At 40.4% G+C, this 11,694-nt stretch overlaps 1 long non-coding RNA gene across 1 annotated transcript; it reads right to left on the bottom strand.

Moving 5' to 3' along the window:
• Positions 1-3,237: 3,237 nt before the first annotated feature.
• LOC126455672 (uncharacterized) lies at positions 3,238-10,400 on the bottom strand. Its single transcript, XR_007585350.1, has 4 exons — positions 8,304-10,400; positions 7,978-8,214; positions 7,623-7,880; positions 3,238-3,606 (listed from the first exon to the last, which is right to left on the bottom strand). It is a non-coding gene; the product is annotated as an uncharacterized LOC126455672 (long non-coding RNA).
• Positions 10,401-11,694: the final 1,294 nt, after the last annotated feature.

The raw sequence follows: 11,694 nt of genomic DNA, 5'->3' as shown, positions 1-11,694 counted from the left end.
GAGATAGTCAACTTTGATATCCTTGGGGGCTGTTGCATCAGAAAGTCTCAGCATCTGACATTGCAGATGTACTAATTTTTAAATAAAAAACAGAGTACATCACTTTTCTTGTCTTTTATTGTGACCGATTTGGATGTACATAGATGACATGTACATTTCTTGTCTGACAGCCTCCCAAAAAGTCTCATGCACACAGCTTCCAAAAGGCAATAATGCAGACTCATTGACTGACTTACTCTCTCACTGCCTCTGGCTCATATGCCACTCCCTTTTATATAAAATTAAACAACCAAATACATTATTAAATGTATGAATTACAAAATAATAATTAAAAGTAATTGGATGAATTTTGTTACTTATATTTTAAAAATGGGGCACATATTGCCCTAAATGTTTTAACATACAAATTTAGAAGAGTTGACACTTTCATATACAATTTCAATGAATTTTACGGTACAACAATTTAAATTACATTTTAGTTAATTACAAACAAGTTACTTTGGGTAAGATATTGTTATCAATGTTTTGGTTTGCTCTCTAGAAGAGTTATCTTTTTAAATAATTGTAATGAATAAACATTGTAGCTTTTCAGAAATAGGGGAAAAGCAAAATTTTCAAGAATATGTGATGCAACATTGCTGCACAGTTCATATAATGAAATTTCAAAGTGAGATTATTAACAGATGGCTTCCAGAATGAGATTTTGACTCTGCAGTGGAGTGTGTGATGATATGAAACTTCCTGGCAAGTTAAAACTGTGTGCCGGACCGAGACTCGAACTCAAGACCTTTGCCTTTTGCGGGCAAGTGCTCTACCATCTGAGCTACCCAAGCATGACTCATGACCCATCCCCACAGTTTCAGTCCTGCCAGTACGTCGTCTCTTACCTTCCAAACCTCACAGAAGCTCTTCTGCGGACCTTGCAGAACTAGCACTCCTGGAAAAAATGATATTGTGGAGACATGGCTTAGCCACAGCCTGGGGGATGTTTCCAGAATGAGATTCTCACTCAGCAGCAGAGTGAAAATGCCAAAAGTTTCCACAGGATTTTGCAAAAGAACTTCAAAAATTTCATAGGTATGTCACCACACTTAAGAAAGAGAAGAATTTTTCAATGGGCCAAATAGGCAGTACTGATAAAACAGCAATTCAGTTTGACATATCACATAATTATACAGTTGATTAGAAGGGAACAAAAGAAATTATCATCAAAAAATTCAGAATGTGAAAAATGGCTCACAACTATAGTACGGGCAATCCCAGCAGATGGGTGCAAACTTCCCCCTGTCTTAATCTTCAAGCAGCAAAAAAGCCCCAAGACCCCTACAAATGAGAAGCTGTTGTCTGAGGATGTCATTGTTGAAATCAAGAGAAGCTTTGGATGACTGAAACTTTAATGCATGACTGGCTCTAAAACACGTGGAAACTCCATCCCGGCAGGCTTTCCAAACTACTGTCAATACCTTGTCTCGATAAATTTCATGTTCATCACACTGACAACATAAAAAAAGAAGATTCACAGCCTAGCCAGTGAACTTGTTATTATTTGTGGAGGAATGTCTTCAATGTTACAACCACTGAACTTCAGGAGAAATAAACCTTTCTAAGGTTACGTTTAGGAACACTACAAAAAATGGTTTTATAAACAAAACCATGAACTGGCTCTGACAGAAATAATTAAGCATCCTGCATAGTTTTTTTTTCATGTCATTTATTTTCTAATAATGACTATCACTTAAAAATTGTTGTTTCTTTGATAGTTCATATGTACATCCATTGTTGCATAAAATAAATTGAGCCTACCAGTTACACACAAGTAAACTTTTATGATTTTAATTTTCAAACTTGAGGTCTGCATTATGTTTCATTGTGCATTAGATTAGTGTAAAAAAAGTATATTCCTTCAAAACCATGAAAACATGGCTCAAAGTTGTAAAGGGACATCTTCCTATAATATTACCTTTATTCAACAGAAGGTATCAATACCTAAAATACTTTCTACCTTTTAAACAGATTGATATTATCTCAGCTCTTTTTCTAAAAGAATTTCATATATTTTGTACATGCTGTGGTATATTTCAGGCTAGAATGGATAAAAAAAATATTTTATTTTCTTTGTCACAGTCAATATGTACTAGCTCTGTATGTACAGTTAAAATTACTTTTCTTTTAGAAACATTTGAAATTACGAAATACCTGGCATACTTAAAATTCCTATTTTTATTGCACAATCTGATGCTAATTATTAAATTTATTTCTGGATTTATTTATAAAATAATAATAGAAATTCATTTGCCAACAAAATTTATGAACTCTTTGGAAATAGTTAGTACCACAGAATGGATTAGTGGTGAGCATGCACAGAACAAAAAAAAAGAGAAACACAACTCCCGTGTTAAAAGTGGGAAACACAGACCGACAGCAGTGCCTCAAGTGGTATGGAGATGAACTAAAATATGAAAACATTGCGGGTTGAACACCCCCCCCCCCCTCCCCCCCAATTTACTTACGTTGTAGGTTTTTATTTTAATTTTAATTCTATTACCTTATTTTTCAGGGCGTACTATGTAATTATTTTGGCTGTCATCATAATAAAATAATGGAAACACAGCTATAGCACACTGTACCACAGAAGAGAGAACCCTATTCAGTAATATTTTCAGTCTATTTTTGATGTTTTCATCTCACAGACAAGAAAACATGATAGGAGCAGCGACTCTCAAGTGCGAACGTCAAAAATAGACTTTTACATTGACATGCTTATATTGTTACCTATCAACATGTAAAAGCTCCAGCATAGATGCAACACTTGAAGCTGAGAGTAAGTCAAAACAAGCTTGTAGTGTAAATAATTGAAGCAAAAGAAAAATAACATTGTAGCAGCTAAACTAAACTACAAATATTCCTGAATAATGTCATAATTTTTACCTCATACAAGCTGCTGGATCAATGGAGAGAAAAAAGCCTATTATTAAGAGAATAAGCAGCAGTTAAAGAGGTTCAATTAAGAAATATTTATCACAGTAGTGATTAATGAAGAATTCTTAAATTTGTTACAACTATGTTTCAGGACTAGTAAGTTTCAGGACTAGTAACTTCTGCCCAGCAAACTTGCACTAATGACCATTAATTTCTTAAAAAGGTTCCTACATCTTACTACTGTAAATGCTTCAACACAAAAAAGAAAAGTTCAATATCATGTACCAAAAGCAAGGAAGAGGGATAAAAACAGTGAAATGAAAACAAAACTTACTTTTTATTTATTTCTCAATCACACAAAAAAAAGATTCTTTTAACTGCTATAAAGCTTTAAACTGTTTTTCACAAGGGACACCTGTCACATGTTTTGGAAACACACCGCTGTTTAGCCTGTGCCTACTTTTATTCATAAAAACTTCTTCGAAAAAATGATCTTCACAAACAAAATAAGAAGCACAGTTCACATATGGCGACAGTTTACAAACACTCTTCCACTTTAGAAGCAACTCTTGATGTTGTTTTGAAAACCTGTAGAAATGCTTGTTGCAAATTTCCTCCGATGAAGCCAGATGAACAGCCGAGGAACTTACAGGAGTATTTCAACATCAATCTGTTGTGTTGAATATTCTGAAAAATCATAAAAGTCTTCATTAAATAAAACTACTACAGACATATCAAAGTTATTTAAATAAACAAATGGAAACCACACTGCTTAATTCACGATAGAAGAGAATACATTTTATTTATAGGCTATGAGATTATTTAATGAAAAATGAAATGTTTTACCTTACAATTAATTGTGGACATTTTTCAGCAGGAAATCTCTTCAATTCCATGGTGAACTCTATGAATTTAAAGTAAAAAAATCTGTTTATAATGAAGATGAGTAGTATGTAAATATGAAACAAATACAAAGACGACTGTAACCGAGGACCACAGATTTCAGTGCTGAGCAAGATGACAGAATATTTCAAAACAACCACCATTGGAGTTTAGACAGCTCTCATTGGTCAATTCCAGCTTTGTTTGACCCCTAGCGCCTGTAGTGGTCTGGAATGGAACTACGTAGCTTGCCTCTTCGCCCATAAAGCTTTCACCCCCGTGTGGACATGCCTCTGATGTGGTCGGACATGTTTTTAAGTTTGCCAATAACAATGTAATTTTTGCTAATGAAATAGAAATTGCAATGACAGAGTGAGATAGAAAAATGTGAAAAAATAAAAATCAAGATAAAAATGGGCAATTCTTCAGTCATTATTATGCCAATTGAAATCATGAAAATCTATAAAGTAAAAAATTTCAGCCTCAAGAATCAACCCCTAGACATGACAAGAAATGAAGTTATGTAAAAAACTTGTTTGTATATCTTACTCCTCTTGAAGTTAATTAAAAGATTTTATTTTGAAATGAGTGACAATCAACAAGTGATGTGAGGGAGGGCAAGATTACAATTGGTGGTGTTGTCTGGGAGCAATTGACTGATAATGAAATTTTGTCTGCTGCAGAAGAAGGGACAATGGTTTGTGTCATTTGCAGTTTATATATTACTGAATTTCTGAGCATGCAAAGTAAGAAGATCAAGGACTGCCCAACAAAGTCATACCAACAGTGACAAAGTATTACCAACAATGATGAACCATATCAATTGAAAGAGGACTTTACAACTGCGACAAGGGACATCAAAAAAGGAACGATAAATACAAACTATTTGTGAAATAAATTGGTTTGTGAATTCGTCTGATTGTTACCAAAATGAATAAGGATGAGGGTAGTAGTGACGTAGAAGTGAAAGCTGTAGGACACAGCCAGGATATGTTTGAACCAAGTGAAATCATAGTCAGCAATGAAACAGTAAAAACTGATATTTTGCAGTTGACTTTGGCAAAACTAGAGGAAATAAAGGCAGATAACAATAGTAAATTGAATAGGGTGCAGGGCCAAATGGACCAACTTAGTAATCAGGTTTCAGAGCTAAAAAATAGGTTTTCAGAGGGGTTAAAAAGAGTGAATGAAAAAGCTGATGTCTTAGAAAGTAAATTTATTGTTTTTGAAAATGAGGTAATCGCTGAATCTCCATAATCGACAAAGAATGTTAATCACATCAGAGTTGAACAGAAGGCTGTAGCAGAAAAAATGGAGCAAAACTTTAGCAGTTTAGTTCAAAAAATTTTTAAATGCTGAAAAAAATAAGCAAACTGATGTAAATGTGTTAAAAGATATCTTGAAGGTGAAACTCTGTCTTGGGTAAATCTAAATTTAAGTCAGTGGGAAACATATCAAAGTTTTAACAAAAGTTTTTTAAATAAATTTTGGTCAGAAGCTGAACAGGGGAGAATCAAAAGTGAATTTTTGAATGGTCCTAACTATAGGAATAGGTATGGTACTCTGAAAGGGTTTTGTAAGAATCAACTTAAGAAATTAAGGCACCCTGACATACCATTTGGCAAAATGACATTGATTGACGCACTTAAGAGAATGTTACCAGAAAAGTTTAGTGGGATTTGGTAGATGGATCTGATGATTGCCTTGAGCAGTTTTTACAATATGTTGACAGGCTGTATAAGGCAGTAGAAAGAACTATGTACCATAACAAACAGAATGTTAGAAATCACAATGGTAATAACTACAGAAACATAGGTAATTGTAATTTCTATCAGCATCAAAATGTTAATAGAGACAGAAATTTTGAACATCAACGGAATAGGAATAATGAGGATAACCATGGGCAATTTAAAAGAAGAAACAATCATAGAGGTAACTCCTTGGGAAATGGCAGTCTGCCTCAACGAAGGTCCACAGTTTTGGGACGAGGAAACACAACAAGCACAAGACTCCCAATTTACACTTGCAATTAGTAATAACAGTATTAATAATGTGGCACAGGTATCTGAAGGTGAGCAGAAAAAATATCAGATTTTCATTTATGTTTTGATCAAAAGTTTTGGAATACTATGTTCAATTATAGTGATGTAGGTGCTAATCACAATCCAGGATGTGAGAGTAATGAGAATTTTGATGTAGTATGTATTAATGATTTCTTCTCTTGGTCAGAAAACAGTGTTATTGATGTATGTAAAACAGACGATGATGGTATTGGATCTGAACTAGGAGGTACTTTTAATGTAGATGTGAATGAGAGCTGTGAAATAACTGAGGCTGGTAAGTCTGAGACCGGTAGTTTATTGCAAATGAATGTAGGTGAGGTGAGTGACTTTGATGGAGATGACACTTGTCTTGTTAATGATGTTGTTTATGAAGTAATTTTGGAAGAATATGATGATGATGATGATGATGTATCAGGTATTTGTGAAGTTTAAGAATAATGAAGTTTCAGATTTATTTGTGAATGATGTTGACAATACAGATTAGGTAAGTACAGTATGTGATGATGTAAGTGAGAGTCATGGAAGACCAGTCCAGTCAAAGCAGTTTTTCGTTAATGTCATGCAGAGTAATGATCCAAACAGTAAAAGTGAGTTATCTGTAAGCCTAGAGAATAAAGGTGAAAGCTTTTTTAAGTTTGTTTGGGACCAGATTGATGATAAGATAGATTAATGTGCATTCTGGAATAAGTTAGCTGTGGACAGTGAAAATTTCTATCCAAATTGGTGGAACGAAGATCTAAGCATGAAGTGTAATTTTGACAGTAATATATTTTGTGTTCCTTCATTAATAAGTGATTTTAGTTGTGCTATTGAATCCATTCATTGCATTCAATCTTTACCTGAAAACATGAGTACCAAAGTAATGCTATGATAACAGTAAAGTCGATAAAACCCAGCAAAAACAGTGTGGATGTAGTATTTGATGAAATTGAAAGTGACCTTTTACATGTGTTGTCTAATAACAGACATGATGATTCAGATTTTTGGTGTCCTTACATTAAGATTAAAATTGATCAGTTGGAAGGGAACTGTTTGATTAATACAAATAGCCTAATTTGTGGCATATGTGAGCAATTTAGAGACAAGATTAGGTATAGTAAGAATTTAACAATATTAGAAAAGGAAAGTTGCCGCTCACCATATAGCGGAGATGCTGAGACACGATAGGCACAACAAAAAGATTCACACAATTACAGCTTTTGGCCATTATGCCCTTTGTCAACAATAGACACACATACACACACACACACACACACACACACACACACACACACACACACACACACACACACACCCAAACACAACTGGGAACACATGTCTGCAGTCTCAGGCAACTGAAACCACACTCAGTGGAGTGTGGTTTCAGTTGCCTAAGATGGCAGATATGTGTGCGAGTTGCATTTGCTTGAGTGTATGTGTGCGTGTGTGTATGTGTGTCTATTTTTGACAAGGTCCTTAATGGCTGAAAGCTATAATTGAGTGAATCTTTTTGTTGGGCCTGTAGTGACTCAGCATCTCCCCTATATGGTGAGCAGCAACTTTCCTTCTCTAATATTGTTACATTCCATCCTGGTTTATCCATTGTTTGATTTGTGGCGCCGATGAGATTGACACCAGAATCGATCTGAGCATCATCTTTGAACGTAGCAAAACATTATCTCTGTGTAGTTCCGCCATCCAGTTTTCTGTAAGCTTTACTTGTGTGAAGAGATAAATAAATGAACTCCTAATTATAAGGTGTTGGTTGGTATATCTCACCCGAGCATCCACCTGACTGGTGACCCTGAGTTGTAACGTCTTCTGTTTTTGCCGTTTTACAATGTCCGCGGCCTCCGCGTCGGATATTTTCGTGTGTATTACATCAACACAACATTGGAACAATAGCTTAGGCCCAATGCCTAATGCCGGATTTTGTGATCAACATGCATTGTGTAGCGGGCGATGTATACCCAACAGGACTGCAACACGATGCCTCTCACTCGTCGATTACGCTGATTTCGCCAGACATTTTTGTGCCTGCAACAATATGTGAGGTTAGGAGTGTGCATGACTCCGGCTATCAGACACCTTTGTTCCCACCACATGTGCCCTACCTCATCGATGGTGCACTTACCTCTTATGGATCTCTGTGCAGTGTGGGATCAATGCAGATTTCTGCAAATGCTCCGTTGGATAACCTACCATGGCCAGGACAACAGTTTGCCACACCGCAATCCATGCAGTACCTCGTGGATTCCTGCCACGTGGCTGGAACTGCTTTGTTCACAGGTCAACCTCCTCAGCATCCGACCACACCTTTGCCTGCCTCGGTTCAGCATCAGCACATGCCTTCCTGTTTCAATATCTCGGCCTGCAACAAGAACAATGGCTTGTTATCTGTCAATGACCTCCATCTCCATCCAACTGTTATGCCTCAGCATTTTGTGCCATGACATTCACCTTTTCCGCACACCGTTTTGACTGAAGTGACTATGAACAGTGAACATTCACACATTTCGCCCAATGTTCGACATCATTTTCCTCACTGTGCTTTTGGACAGCCCGCACCTCAGCAGCCTTCCTGCAACACAAGTGGCTCCAACTCTGATCGCACGTCAAGTTTTCCTGGGCCTGCCACGTGTTTTCAAACTTTGAACTTTTTCTTACCTGTCACCCCCGTGCCAGCTCCAGTCGAACTTCCACAACTGCAATTGACACATTACAGTGTCTCACCCGCGTCGGCCTTCTGCATCGCGACGATCGCACTCATCCACAATGCATCACCTTCACGCTGCCACCCGACCAGCCGTCATCGCCACATACGCTGGAGACACACTCTCCTGGAATACTGCAGCAACAACAGCTCGTTTCAAGCAGTGCCCCGACGAATTCAACTCACCCTGTTCTTCTGAATGTTCTACAACACTTACTGACACTGCCGCCGTTCAATACCGACAGGGCAACAACCTGGTTCAAAATTGTGGACGAAGTGTTCGACCATTTCAAACTCGACAAATCAACCAGATTTGTGTGCCTTATCACCCACCTGCACGACCAGGAGGACTTCATTGCTGACCTGGTCGACGCCCCAGACTCAGCTACCTGGTACACTCTAGCCAAAAAGACAGTTCTACATTGGCTTGCACGCTCAACTGAGACAGCAATAAGGCAAGTGCTCCACATCAAACAACTAGACAACGACAACTCTTCACAACTTCGGAGACGGCTACGGACCCCTGTTGGCGATGATCTACTCTCTGACACAGATCTCCTCGCCATCTGGACAGATAAACTACCTCCCCACATCCGCTTTGCTCTGGCTCAGAGGTCTCCCGAACCTGTCGAGCAACGAATGACAATTGCTGATGAACTACATGAGCCATCACTGCTCTATTTCGCCTGCCACTGCCTACCTGGCTAGTCTCAGGTTCAGGCCCCTCGTCCCGTGGCCAGACGCGGCCGGGGCCACACTGTTCTGACCATTCCACTCGCTCCAGGATGCAGTATACAAACAGCTGGGACGTCACCGGCTCCACCCTCGGTCACAACCCCTCCTGCAACCAAACTGGCTGCGGCCTCCGAACCTCAGCCACCGCCTCAGGCAACGAACTTTCCGCACGAAATGCAGCCGCACTACCCATACTGTTACTTCCACATACGGCTTGGTGAGGCGGCACGGAACTGCAGACCACCCTGCTGCTTTACAAACGCAAATCGCAGGTAGGTCCCGGTGCCACTTCCTCCGCACAACACGACAGGCAACTCCCAGTGCTCCATTCTGTCCGGGAACAATCATATAATTATGGACGTCTTTATATTAAAGACATTTCGTCGGGATACTTTTTCCTAGTGGACACAGACATCGATGTTTCGCTGCTGCCTACATCCTTAGTGTCTTCGAACATCTGCCCTCATCATACTTCACTGCAAGCTGTGAACTCTACTAAACTACAATGCTCGGATTCAACCTCCCACGTTGTCTCACTCTCCACAAACTGTAGACTCGAATCGACTTTTTTAATGTGCAATACTGAGGAACCTATACTAGGCATTGACTTCTTATGACACCACAAACTTTCACCAGACCTAGTGTGAAACACTGTGTTTCATCAGCCATCCAAAACTCACTTCCCTTGTGCTCTGTTGAGCAAACCCCCCCGTGACACGTCAGTCCAGGTTCATCTCATCCGCACATGCTTGGCTCTGTCGACGACGTTACAAGAAACAACGCACAGGTGCCTTGTCGAACTTGAAAACATCACTCGCCTACTAAAGAAAACTTTGAGCTCTCCCTCCGGCTCCATGAAACTCAGCTCCAGCTATCCGACGCAGCAAAGGAATTACAGACACTGCAGCAAGGACAAAGCAAGGTCAGTAAGTGTGCTGAATCTGCTTGTAGTCCCAGCAATCAAGCCTCCGTGTGCTTACCTCCTGCTATCCCTCGTAACTGTGCTATCAAGTCTACCATAACATGTACTGACAGTTCCACAGGACCACACCCCCGTAACATGGCAGCATTTGACACTCAGACGGACATGAGTGCGCATGCGCGATGAGTGTCACGTGTTCCCCTATTGACAGCTCCTACCCCCCCCCCCCCCCTCCTCGCGGACAGCACCTCAAACTATGCAACTTTCGCTCCTGCATGCCGCCGTGCAACTGCCACTGACAACACAAACAGTGCAATCGCGCCTAGCGCTTCACCCGCAACCGTGCTGCCACAGGCTGCAACCTCGGCTCGGACAATGGACTCACTAACGCTTCACGAGCTCTACCAAGCTTGTCCGACCATGGTGCCACTGCTTCGGGCCGGCGGCCATCTCGTCACGTTGACCCCTGGGACACTTTGCCGCCTCGACTCCCGTCGGATCCGGGAAGTGGCTCCAAACACCACGACCTCGCCTCGCCTGTGCCGCCCACCTCACATTGTAAACAAAACGCCTCCCGTGCCGCCGGCAACATTTCCATCATCACCAACAGCACGGTTCACAAGCTTCACTTCACACCAGGTCCCTCCATCTCCAGTAAACCACGTCGACTTTTTCCAAGTGCCTCTCCGACCTTAAAAAGCAGATTTCTGAACTTCTAAGCTCCAGCGTCATTGAACTCTCTGCCAGCAGTTGGTCTACACCCATTCATATGACACCCAAGAAAGACGGGTCCTGGCGCATGTGCGGAGACTACCGTCGACTAAACGCACGAACAATTATGGACACCTACCCCATTCTCAATATTGCCGACTTTACCAGTTCTCTCGCAGGTGCGACCATGTTCTCTGTCATTGATTACAAACGAGCCTACCAGCAGATCCCCATGGCTCCTGAAGACATCAAGAAGACAGCAATCACCACCCCAATCGGGTTATTTCAGTTTCAATTGATGCCCTTCGAGCTAAAAAACGCAACCCAGACCTGGCAACACTTCATCAAGGAAGTGCTATTCAGCCTAATATTCTGCTTTGCATATCTTGATGACATTCTTGTGTTCAACTCCTCCATCGAGGACAACATTCGACATGTTAAAACTGTTATCAGGACAAATTGCAGCTACATCAACCTGCTGTCACTTTTCTTGGTTTTTGGGTCTCTGCCGATGGCGTTTCACCACCCTATGACAAAGTACAAACAGTACTAAACCTACCCAGACCTTCGTCATTCAGAGAGCTCCGGCGCTTTCTGGGGACAGTTGATTATTATTGCCGTCATCTACCTCAGGCTGCGGAGATTCAGGCTCCACTGACGTACATCTTGGCAGGCACCAAGACTTTTGGATCTCGGCACGTTCCATGGACCCCTGCTATGACTGACTCTTTCACTGCCCTCAAAAATCTTCTTGCCGAGGCCTGCACCAT

This window comes from Schistocerca serialis, chromosome 2 (genome assembly GCF_023864345.2).
Source record: "Schistocerca serialis cubense isolate TAMUIC-IGC-003099 chromosome 2, iqSchSeri2.2, whole genome shotgun sequence".
In the NCBI taxonomy this organism is placed as follows: domain Eukaryota; kingdom Metazoa; phylum Arthropoda; class Insecta; order Orthoptera; family Acrididae; genus Schistocerca; species Schistocerca serialis.
Note: the sequence above shows the minus strand (reverse complement) of the source record. Positions and strands in the feature narration are given on the sequence as shown.